Below are 13,579 nucleotides of genomic sequence, written 5' to 3'. Positions count from 1 at the left end.
GGTTGAGTAATGAATACTGATAACTGTCTCATATAAACTATTCCCAACCTTGTTCAAGTTTTACCCTAGGTAACACTAGACTTAGTCTCAGTGTATCATCCCCAGCGGACTCGCCGAGCTGTGGACACATCCACCAGTGCCGCACGCACCAGTGCGTTGATTTCGAGGCGGCGGGACTTCACCCGTGGAACTCCGGCGCGAGGCCGAGGCACGTCATGGGCCATTACCGATTTGAAAGGCATTGAAACCGGTGAAAGGTATTACAAGCCTGCATATGTGGAGTCGCCACCAATTTATATGGAAAATTGGAGCCTTTCGAATACCTCGTGTCATGTCAAGACATAAAGTAGTGACATGAACACTAAGAAATTTGTTACCCTTAGCATTCTGTAACACCCGCAAATTTCTCGGTTTGACATTTGTAATTTATTTAACCATTCTATTACTTTATTTTATATTTTTAAATTATTTGATTTAATTTATTTTATTTTAAGCATGGTTTTTATAAAAGTAATATTTTAAAGCTTAATTTATATAAAAATACGTATTTTAGTCGGATAGTAATAATATTGACAATAGTAATAATAGTTTTCCGTCTTAAGTTAATATAGACTTCAGACATTTTCCCGTCTAGCATAAGACCGTCACATTTCACTTTTGAACCTAGTTTAATTCGGACCAACCCAATTTCGACAACACAACACACTCACTTACTCTCTTACACTCTAACTTATTATTATTATTATTATTATTATTATTATTATTATTATTGTTATTAATATTATTATTATTATTATTATTATTATTATTTTTTTATATAAAGGCGCGCAGCTTTCATTAAAATAAAAGTAAAAGTTTACATGAAATTGGTGGGGAGCCGAGATACAATCTGGGCTCCCACACCCTTAGCAATAGAAAAGCTAAGTCTAATAAAAATGTAAGCGGCCACCCGAGCTCCCGCATCCTGAGATACCGAGAATTTCTGGATCCGCTTGAGCAGGGCCACAGCATCCGAACCCAGCTCCCCTAGTGAAGAGAAAGAGAAAGGAAGGAAACCGTAGCCCGCCACCGTGCACAGATCCCCATACTTAGCACACTTCCGCTGAGCAGCATCAGCGACAACCCGACCAGGCACAAAATCCACCATCCCAGTCTGAGTCAAAGGAGAAGAACCTGTCAAGTCAACGCACACATCACGCCCCCTGTCCCAAGAATAAAGCAATAAATCCGCAGACGAAGAGAGCCACCATGTCCATCAACCAAACCGATATCAACCTCCTTTCCCGCAGAATACGGATCGATGAGATGTCGAAAAGAGTGTCCCGGACAAGGTTATGCCGATGTTTAACGCCCACAGTACCAGTATAAGAAACAGCGTGGTCCCCAAAAACATCCTCGGCAAAAACCCGAGAGCAAGCCGGACATGGCTTAGATACCGTGAATAACGGAACACCCATACGATATCCCAGCACACAACGGTAATTCCTCCCGTTCATAGTCTGACCCAACCCTGAAATAGAAACCGCACGCAACCAATCAGAGGAGTGAGAACCCCGCTGAGACTGCCATAAAGCAATCTGGCGTGGCGTCAAAGAGAAAAAGACTCGAGGCAGAAAGAACGTCGCGAAATAAATATCGCCAATTTCTTCATAAGTTTGGGGCAGCAATTTCACAAGGGTTACCTAAAACACCAGATCCCCGTAGTCACAAGTAAACACCGCGCAAAGATCATCAAAAGCAGGGCCAGCAGCTACAATACCAGAAGGGCCGAGGAGCTTAGCCTGCAAACCAGCAAACTGCAAGCGAGACGCAATAAAGGCATAAAATAAAACATCTCCCGCCGCATACACACCAAGACCACCAAGCTGAAAAGGGAAAGTAGCAAGGCGCCACTGCCAATCCCCAAAACCCGGCCCGGACGCGGTGACAATACGTTCCAAGCTAGAACGCAGAGCGGCATCAAAAGGAAGATGGACAGACCCAAAAACAGTAGGGGAGCAAGTACGAAGGGAGAAGTAAATCTTGGAAATACCAGTACAAGCTCGAAGAAGAAGCAACTCACATTGCGGGTCCTCAATCCTCGCAACCAAATCCATTAGCTCAATGGTCTTGGTTACTCTCGTCGCCACAACCGCACTGCTAAAATCAGAACAAGCACTGACAGGTCCGCCCAAAATAGTAACACCACGTGATGGCCGAGAAATAGAAAGGGGGAAAACCCCAGGAAGGCGACTCCGAGGATCCTCAACAGGCCAAAAGACCTCCGTCTTGGAAACATTAAGATGCAACCCAATAAGAGGGTCGTCCACCATAATCATATCCAAGACCTTCCCCACCTCCAAAGTATCACCCACGATGGTGCCATCATCTAAGTACCATGCCTGTAAAGTAAGGTCAAAAGTGTCCCGGATCTTGCAAACTAACGGATGCAAAACCAAAGCGAAAAGCAAAGGGCCCAAAGGATCACCCTGCTGAACACCCTGACAAGACCACAAGCAGTGCTCCCCATAAAAAAGGCAGGCCGAGCTGGAATAACAAAACTCCACCCAACGGGAAAGTGCCGGGCAACGACGGCGGACCTCCTGAAGCATGGTCGAACGATCAACAAGGTTGAACGCATTCTGGAAATCAACCAGCAACATAGAAAGCCCCACCTGAGTCCCCCGATCCTCAATAAGCCGGTTCAAGGCATGCAAGATAGCCTCTCCTCCACCAGACACCCCAACCCCAAACTGAAGCCCATCAAAATAAGAAGATAAGGACGGACCAACCATAGAAGCACCAACCTTGGAGACAAGCCGTCTCCAAACCGTACCAACAGCAATAGGACGAACCCCACCACCCGGTTTAACGAGTGGTGTGAGAGGGGCGCTAGCAATGTACTCACCCAGAGGAAGAGGACAACGACCCTCAAGAAAAAGATTAACCACCCTAGTAATAGAAGTGATCAAATCATCTGAAATAGCCACAGCAGCGCCACTCAAACAATCCATAAGGTGTTGGGCACGAAAACCATCCCTCCCACAGGAAGTGCCACGAGGGAAGCTCCGAATCATATCCAAGATCACAGCCGAAGAGGCAACCAGAGGATGATGATCCCTAGACAGAGGAGGCAAAGAAGGAGGCGGGGCAACAGGATGCTTCTCACGCAAGGCCACGAGAGTGGCATCGGAGTAGGGGGCGACCCCAGAGGAAGAAAGCACTCGTAGAGAAGCAGTATAATGGCCATCAGAAATCTTCCGCCGACATTGGCGGAGGTTAAGCTCACTCAAATCCAGCTCCTCATCCACAGAAAAAGAAGAAGGACCCTCATCAAAACACTCATGTAACAACTGCAAACCCCCACCCCCCCAGGTGTCCCCCAAGCAAGTATATCCCTGGCAATACACTCCTCCTGATGCTGACGCCGAATAGCTGTCCGACACTCATGATTACTCCGAGGAGCAAAAGTCCTGAGCAAACAAAGGGGTAGAACAAGCAACCGAACCCAGCGGGAGAGATCACAAGGGGCATCAAACACCGCATCCAAGGCCCCTTTCAAAGCCCGAGCAAACCCAAGACGGCACTTAGGAGGAATAGATTTGACGGTGCGAAGGCCTAAAGACAGCAAACGATCCAGCGAAGATATAGACCACTGAACGAGCTCTACACTATCATCAGAAGAAACCGAAGTAGAAGGAGCCAAAGGTCTCGGAATACCATGAATATGGAAGGTGTAAATGCCATCAACACACCCCGGATGCTCCATAATATCACCCCGATTATGCCGACATCTAGCTCTAACAGTACGGGTCATAAAACACACCCCACACAACCAGAGCCCCATCCGTCTCAAAGAACTCTCGGCATTGGAATAAACAGTCAAACTATCAGAAAGAGTCTGCCGCGTAAGGTCCAATGCACCGTCATGACAATGTCGGACCTGTAAATGTTTCTGCCAAGCTGCATTTGTAAGGCCCTTACCAAAACCATCCCGACACCCATGAAGACCCGAAAAAGGACAATGGTACCGCACAAGCTCGGGCATGAAGGGAGAAGCAAAACCCCACGCCCTACCTGCACAAAAATCGTGATAGTTGTGAAAGGATCCCCACGTGATAGTGACCAAGCCACACACGCGCAAGAAACGACCAAAGAGCAAGCAACCACACCCCTTCACAATACCACTAGGCTAAAAACCACTACCCGAAAAAGAACACCACGTCAACCCACTGACAAACACCACCAAGATCGAGCAACCAATCAAAGAACAAAGACGGCAAAGAGGCGAAATAACGCGACAAAGAGAGAGGAAAAAAAACGCGACAAAAGAAAGAAACCCAAAACACAAAAGAAAAACCCCGAGAAAAAGAAACCCGACAAGGCGGGGTAAAAAGCAACAAGCGATGGCAGACGGTCAACCCCACCGAGAAAACACCCCTCAAACGACCAAGGTAACCGGAGGCACAAGAGATCCCGTCAAAACAGTAAAACTCGCACAACCCGAAAACCCGCTAGAAGTCGATAAACCAATCAAGAACACCCAAAACCCGCACCAGCGTAGAAAAGAGTGTTGATGAAAGGCAGAGGGGATGTTAAGGATTAGAACAACAGTAGCAACCGGAGAAGAACACCAGCAGCAACCGGAGAAGAAAGAGTTGCCCTAATCGCGAAAACAACTACTGCCCTAGCCGCGAAAACATAAACAGAAAACACCACACACAGGCACGCACAACGACGACGTGAGTCCTACCGCCGGCGTGATGTGGTGGAGAGGGTCCTTGGTGGCAGCCGATGACAGCAGCAGCAGCAAGCAGTACACAGACAACCCCGCAAAACTGCAACGCCACAAAAAACGACCCCGACCACCCAGTAAAACATGACGCCGGTGACGTGAGGTTACCGGCGGTGAGGAAATCCGACGGTGACGTGAGGTTACCTGCCGGCGTGAGGAAGAGTGAGGAGCACGAACCCTAAACGCTGATCGCCTTTTCTATCGCCTCCTCTCTCCTTATTATTATTATTATTATTATTATTATTATTATTATTATTATTATTATTATTATTATTATTATTATTATTATTATTATTATTATTATTATTATTATTATTATTATTATTATTATTATTATTATTATTATTATTATTATTATTATTATTAAACCCCCTCACCCGTCCCCTCACTCTATCCCCTTCCTATTTCGACTAAACATGCAGTATCAACAACTCCTCATACTCACCATTAACATTCGATCTTCAACCTCCGTTTTCTCCCTAGTTTCTCAACCTTTTTCCTTGATTTTCACATCATTAGCTTCCACTCTCCGTCCTTCAACTTTTTGGGGAAGAAAGTTTCGCTTTTGTTGAATTTTCGAAATGACCCGTCTTATGGGAAATTCGATTTTTAGCTTAAAGATCCCATCTTTCTCGTTCTAGGTGAAGGAATTGAAGACCCAGAGTATGACTTATGCCTTGTGGACCATTTATTCGAAGAATAAGGAGCATTTGAGGTAACGGGGATAGGTTACTCGATAAATGTCAAAATCTCTTGTTATTATGTCGTTTTGTGTGATAAATTCGTATGTTGAATGTTTAGTTGCGGTAAATTTTCATTCTTTATGAGGTTTCGCTTTATTTTCGTTTGAAAACGGTATTTTAGCTGGATAAAATTTCAGCTTGTTCTTGTCTTAAGTGTCGTCTTATAAAGACTCATTTTTGGGCTGTTTTAGGCATGAAAACAGAGGACTATTATACTATTTTGAGACGGGATTTAGGGTGGTGTGAATGGTGGTTGTGGTCAGTCGAATGATGGTCATGTGGGGCTGCTCGTGGCCTGTATTGGGACCGTTTTGGTACCGTTTGTGTTACTGTTTGGTGCGAGTGCAGGTAGTCTTTTCGGGGTAGTTTTGAGCAGTCGTGGGGGAGCTGTGTAGGGACTGTCGTAGGTGGCCATTGTAGTGTGTAAGTTAATAAATTTCTGTCTCAACTTTGCTTAGAAATCCGTCTTAGAGGTGCCTTGAAATGGCTGTCATGGTATGGTTTTGAGTGTCTTTGTGGTTCATGTCGAGTGTTGATGTTGTGGGTAGATTATTCTTACTTCCGACTCAAGTATACGTTTGAATTTCCCACTATTAACATGTGCCCCTTTCAATGGACACGGTTGTGTTATGTTTGGAGTTTGTAATCTTTACTTATGGACGGGTGGTTGCACGGCTGAGTTGGTTGGTGACGGTGGCTGTTTGGGCTATTTTGGGAGTGGGATGATGGCTGTTTGTGGACTGGGCAGGGGCCTGTGTGGCCTGTTTCACCACGGTTGGCCTGGACAATGGCCTGCCTCGCCTGGGCAGCTGCCTAGCTTGGTCACGGCTGTTGGTTGGGACATGAAAATGGTTGTCCTAAGTCCCCTCCTTGAGTCGTGTTTTGTAGCTTGGTTGGCATCAAATGTGTTTGTTTTAATTATTTAAATTTCCGTCTTGTGGAGTATATAACGTGAATTATTAATTATCGTTCATTTATATACTTTTTCTCACATGGTTTATATTTGTGAAATTCATTATTGTATGAAATGACATGTTTTCCTTATAAAATGAGTTTAATTTAATTATTGTATGCTCATGAATATTGGGGATTGAATTATATACATATCCGCCTCATATCTATTGATGCGTGTCTAAAATATGATGTTTCACACTTTATTCTACACGCATTTCAGAGCTCAAATGTGCAATATATGCCATTATTTCCCTATTTTCCTCTACTTTCGTGTTTTTGTCTATTATTGCAGAAATATGAAGAATTGAGCGGAAATCGAGCCGAATCCGTCCCTAAGTAATTGACATTGCATTTGACATGGAGTATTGACTCGAGGAATGAGCTTGGTGCGCGTTTCAAGGCCTAAAGATAGCAAAAGCATGGGTGCGTACGAGTTTAACAAGCGAAGAAGTGCTTCTCGAAACTGCAGGCTGCTTCAGATGGCTATATCTCGAGTTCTAGAGCAGATAATCGAGTGATTCCAATTGGAGGTGAAAGCTTATCCTCTTAGCTTTCCAACGCCGTGTAGAACGCTTGATTTGACCAAGTAACGAAGAAATGGCAGCTGTTTTAAGATCGGTGCGCGCTGCAGGAATCGTCAGAATGCTATTCTGTACAGCGCTGTTGGTCGATCGACTGGCCCAAGTGGTCGATCGACCACCCCATGGGTTCCAGTAGCTACTGTTCGCTGCTACTTAGTCGATCGACTGATGCTTATGGTCGATCGACTGAACAACGGGTCTGATGCGCAAATTAAAAGATCGAGAATTCCAAAGCCCATTGTGATTAGGTTAGGAATAAAGGTTACGCAGGATTTTTCCTATATAAACTAACCTATGTTTTCAGAATAATGATCAGTTTTTAGGAGAGACATTAGGTCTCGGTTTTATATAGTTTACATTCAATTCAAATATTTTAGTTTCTCAATAATGTTCGCTATTTTGCATCTGGATTTCCTTTCGGCCTTCAGTTTCGGTATTTCTCAATCATAATTTCAGTCTTTAAGTTTATTATCTTCGTAGTTAGAATTGCTAGATTAGTTCCCTAAAGCCGTAATTTTCTTTATTGCGAATTTACTGTTAAATCGTTTTAATCATGCTTCCGTTTACTGTTTTAATTGCTTTCGTAATTATAATTAGAATTATTATGAGTAGCTAAATACCCCGTGCTAAGATGTGAGGGGACCTGCGGTGAAGACGACATAGATTAGTAAACCTGATGTCGGCCTTTGGTCGATCGACTGGATTAGTCGATCGATCGATCGATTCTGTTGGTCGATCGACTGGCTTAGCTGGTCGATCGACTGACGCGCGATAGATTAGCACCGTTTCAATGTTTTAATTGTAATATTTGACAACGAGACCGAGAGGAGACTTGTTAAATGCTTAGTATTTGACCGACCCACAAGATCGAGAGATAGGGGAGGGAAAATAGATTAATAAATTGAGACGACTAAATTGCTAGATCGAAAGATAATGTAATTTAGGCATTAGGAATCACTTTTCAGGCGAGAGCGGTATTAGTGAGACCTAGGGACCGTAGCATAGCCGAGAGGCGCTACTAGTTAAGAATGGACCGAGAGGACTTCTTATTTGCCCACCTATCGTGATCTATCAGACTTACTTAGATACCGTGTCGCAGTGCAGTGAACCGACCGTCATAGCATTCTTTTTATTATTGTTTACATCTCTTTATTATTACTTGCCTTTTATTTATGCATTTAGACTTAGATATAATCCACTCCAAAACCCCCACAATTTGTTACCCTTAGACTAGAATTAATAACAACTATTATCTCCCTACCTCCCTGCGGATCGACCCTTACTACCGCTTGCTAGTAGTAGTTTGGTTTTATAAATATTATTTTTGGTATTCACTTCGACGGGTATCAAATTTTGGCGCCATTGCCGGGGAGGCAGCGCTAGTTTTAGTTGTCTTTAATTTTAGTCTTTCTTTCTTTAGTCTCAGGGAACTTCGGTTCCTTGAGACCGTTCTCATGTCGTTCTTCCGAGTTTTTCGCGGGAAGAGAACGAAATCTTTGGTGTCTATTTAGCCAGACTTTGGGAGTTTATTGAGCCCAGACGAGATGCCTTCTCTGATCTCCAAATATGCTGCACCATTTTCCGGCAAATGAATGACCCTACGCGAGCATACCTCGAGTCTATAGGTAAGTGGGATTTTGAAGGAATCCCTGTCATTGAGGTATTAAAATTCTTTAATTGGTTTGCTACTGAATCTCTTAAACCTACTTTTTCTCTTCATGTTGACTCAGATGAGGGGGTGGGTGAGACCTTAGAAACCGATCTAGGAAATGCTGACGGAGACATAGAGGAAACCATTAGCGTGGTTGACAATCCTTTTTATGAGGATAGTCTAGAACCCCTTTATGATTCTTGCAATGTTAGTGAGGACGATTTGGAGGCTCTCTTCGAGAACCTCCATCTTGACGAGTCTAGCGATGAGGAGAGTGATAGTCTAGAGGTTAAATGGGATACTTATGATGATATCGATGATGAGCCTATTTTAGGAGACCCCATTGACCCATTTGACTTTACTATCCCATGCATTTGGGACGATTATCCACCTTCTCCCTTAGTTGATCAGACTCCTCCACCTCACGTTTCATATCCGTCAGAGTACTTTAATTCTACTCGCGTTATTATTGAGTCGAATGCACCTGAGTTCGTTAATTCTCCACTTGTGGTTAACTTAAGCTTTTATATTCCGCCCTTAGCTGGAGGGCAGAATAACTCTGTGGACAATTTTAGGAGCTGCCATAGGAAATTTGTTAGGCTTAAATGTTTTTACATTTTGATTTCCTATGTTATTTCTATATTATGGTGCTACTTACAGTTTTGTGTAGCACATGCGCAGCTATTTGATAGGTTGCTGAGAGCCTTGAATTGTTTTGATTGGGCTCCATTAGAGTGAGCTGCTGAAGAAAAAAGAGGTCGAGCGGGACCTGTTTGAAACCAACGCTAGCCGGGAGGCAACCCGGATGTGTTTTGTTTTTGTTTTGAATAAAACCTCATAATTGTTTAGAAATAAAAACTCTTAGTCGTGTGCTTGTTTTTCTTTTTAAAACACTATAGACTGTTACTTTGGGTTTTGCGCAATTTTTGGGCGCGTTATTATGTGCTTTTGCAGGTTGAAGACCATGATAGCTTAATTTATTGAGCTAATTAGACGAAATCAGAAAGTTACAGATTGATTAGTTGATCGATCGATAGCAGTATGGTCGATCGACCGAGCCGCATCTCGGAGTTTCGGTCTCGATCACTTGATCGATCGATCGGGTGATGTGGTCGATCGACCACCACTGCCCGGCATTGTTGTACCTATTTTCGATCATTCCCCTGCTGTGTTTGATCGTTTTGCGGAATTGAGGGAGTCTTCCCTCCACTTTGTTTTCCGTCTTATTTCTGATTTTTTCCTTTTTCGTAACTTTGCACATAATTACCGTCCCAAAATTGTTTTCTCGATTTTATGCGTGGTTTTGTTTGTCTTTTCAGGTACTTATTGGTAGCATGCTGGCTCTGAAACCTCCTAGCTCTTATTTGGTTTGGGGAGGTTTCCTTTTGTCGCGCTCAAAGTCTTGTGAGTTCCGATTTCCACTTCATGTCATATTTATTTATTTCATTTTTCGCAAATTCCGTTTCTCTTTTCTCTCATTACATGATTTTGCACAATGGGGACATTGTGCGATTTGGTTTGGGGAAGGGTTTTGCGTCGCACTTCATTCATTTGTTTGCATTCACGTTTAAATTTCAGTTTGCATTGTTTATTTCATTTTCATTATATACAGAAAATTCAAAAATCCAAAAAAAAATTGAAAAATTTCAAAAATTTCCATAAAATGCACGTTTATTTTAGCATATAGGTCGAGTCGGAACGGTAGTATTTCTATGATGATTTTTCATTTGCACTGTTTTGCCGAGCCTTGCTAGATCAACATGTTATTGGTAGAATCGTATATGCATATCCACGAGTTTTCGTTAAATTATTTTCTTTGAGCTTGAGACTTGACTTTGAAAATTGGCAAGCTACATCATATTTTCGAGGTTTGGAGCTTTATAATCTGGTGTCATCTATGACCGGTTTATTTAGGAATGTGAGTAGTACTCCTTATGAGACATGTTTCCTTAATGTGCATAAATATGAACTTGATCTGCTTAATACCTGTATGCATTAGGTCTGTGGTTTGTTGACACATGTGGTAGAGGTTTCCTTTTCTCATTTTACCCATAAGCTTCACACTGCCAAAAATATCCTTTTTTGTCCCATTTACTACATCCTACATTTAGCCTGCCCTTGTCAAGCTAGTAGTTTACGTTCTGGGATTGTTACTTCGTTTTTGGTGGTATTTGCTCGATTGAGATGTTGTTGGGAAAATGAAAAGAAGGAAAGAAAGAAATAGAAAAGAAAAAAAAAGAAATGGAAAATGATTCGAAAAAAGAGAAAAAAAAAAGAGAGTTTTGTACTGTTCAAAACGGTCGATCGACTGCCCTTTCTGGTCGATCGACTGCAGCCCGAGACAGAAAAGAAAATCAATTCGCATAATTCAAGCCTTTATCTTATGGCGATTTTTGCTCCCACGTTGCATTTATATCTTATGGGGAGTTGATTGATTTTTATGGAGATTGTGAGATTTGTGCTTGCTATAGCACCGTTTAGTTTGATTATGAGCAAGAAGTTGGATGTTGCCATTTGGTTCCGTTTTGGTACTAGCTTGATCACCTGTACCTCCACTTTTCCATAATTTTTTTGCCTCTTCTTACCCATTACCTCACATATCCCATATATACCTCGGCATGTGTCATTGGTCATCTGTTTGGTTGGAATGCGTATGTACGGTCATAGAGATCATTTTCATATTTTATTGCTGGCATGTCCTCATAGGTCGTAGTTAGGTGAGAGTCACTACAAAATTTATTCTTTCTATCTTACGAATATATCACCTGTGCTTAATTGAGTGATTTGAGCGACCCGCGAGAGTCCAATTTGATAAGTCTCCATAGTCAAGGGTGCAGCAGTTTTTGACGACTTTATAATTCGTTTGCATGATTCACATTACTAATTGATTGTTGGTTGTGCATTAAATCGGTTTAGGCTTAACAGTTTGCATTTCGCTCTGAGATTGAACTCGTTCCATTAGGTTTTAGGATCGAGTCTAGTTCTCGCTTGGGGACAAGCAAGGTTTGGTTTGGGGAGATTTGATGCGTGTCTAAAATATGATGTTTCACACTTTATTCTACACGCATTTCAGAGCTCAAATGTGCAATATATGCCATTATTTCCCTATTTTCCTCTACTTTCGTGTTTTTGTCTATTATTGCAGAAATATGAAGAATTGAGCGGAAATCGAGCCGAATCCGTCCCTAAGTAATTGACATTGCATTTGACATGGAGTATTGACTCGAGGAATGAGCTTGGTGCGCGTTTCAAGCCATAAAGATAGCAAAAGCATGGGTGCGTACGAGTTTAACAAGCGAAGAAGTGCTTCTCGAAACTGCAGGCTGCTTCAGATGGCTATATCTCGAGTTCTACAGCAGATAATCGAGTGATTCCAATTGGAGGTGAAAGCTTATCCTCTTAGCTTTCCAACGCCGTGTAGAACGCTTGATTTGACCAAGTAACGAAGAAATGGCAGCTGTTTTAAGATCGGTGCGCGCTGCAGGAATCGTCAGAATGCTATTTGACAGACAGGTGTTGGTCGATCGATGGCCCAAGTGGTCGATCGACCACCCCACGGGTTCCAGTAGCTACTGTTCGCTGCTACTTAGTCGATCGACTGATGCTTATGGTCGATCGATGAACAACGGTCCGATGCGCAAATTAAAAGATCGAGAATTCCAAAGCCCATTGTGATTAGGTTAGGAATAAAGGTTACGCAGGATTTTTCCTATATAAACTAACCTATGTTTTCAGAATAATGATCAGTTTTTAGGAGAGACATTAGGTCTCGGTTTTATATAGTTTACATTCAATTCAAATATTTTAGTTTCTCAATAATGTTCGCTATTTTGCATCTGGATTTCCTTTCGGCCTTCAGTTTCGGTATTTCTCAATCATAATTTCAGTCTTTAAGTTTATTATCTTCGTAGTTAGAATTGCTAGATTAGTTCCCTAAAGCCGTAATTTTCTTTATTGCGAATTTATTGTTAAATCGTTTTAATCATGCTTAGTTTCATTGTTTTAATTGCTTTCGTAGTTATAATTAGAATTATTATGAGTAGCTAAATACCCCGTGCTAAGATGTGAGGGGACCTGCGGTGAAGACGACATAGATTAGTAAACCTGATGTCGGCCTTTGGTCGATCGACTGGATTAGTCAGTCGATCGATCGACTGTTGGTCGATCGATCGCTTATTTGGTCGATCGACTGACGCGCGATAGATTAGCACCGTTTCAATGTTTTAATTGTAATATTTGACAACGAGACCGAGAGGAGACTTGTTAAATGCTTAGTATTTGACCGACCCACAAGATCGAGAGATAGGGGAGGGAAAATAGATTAATAAATTGAGACGACTAAATTGCTAGATCGAAAGATAATGTAATTTAGGCATTAGGAATCACTTTTCAGGGCGAGAGCTGGTATTAGTGAGACCTAGGGACCAGTAGCATAGGCTGAGAGGCGCTACTAGTTAAGAATGGACCGAGAGGACTTCTTATTTGCCCACCTATCGTGATCTATCAGACTTACTTAGATACCGTCGTCAAATGCATTGCAGTGAACCGACCGTCTTAGCATTCTTTTTATTATTGTTTACATCTCTTTTATTACTTGCCTTTTATTTATGCATTTAGACTTAGAAATAATCCACTCCAAAACCCCCACAATCGTTACCCTTAGACTAGAATTAATAACAACTATTATCTCCCTACCTCCCTGCGGATCGACCCTTACTACCGCTTGCTAGTAGTAGTTTGGTTTTATAAATATTATTTTTGGTATTCACTTCGACGGGTATCATCTATCATGACGTAAGTAATTCACGCCCGTTTATTATATTTATCTTAAAGTAATTTATGAGAATGAAAAGAGATGTTATCAAAATGTTAGTAC

This window comes from Silene latifolia, chromosome Y, assembly GCF_048544455.1.
Source record: "Silene latifolia isolate original U9 population chromosome Y, ASM4854445v1, whole genome shotgun sequence".
NCBI lineage: Eukaryota > Viridiplantae > Streptophyta > Magnoliopsida > Caryophyllales > Caryophyllaceae > Silene > Silene latifolia.
Note: the sequence above shows the minus strand (reverse complement) of the source record.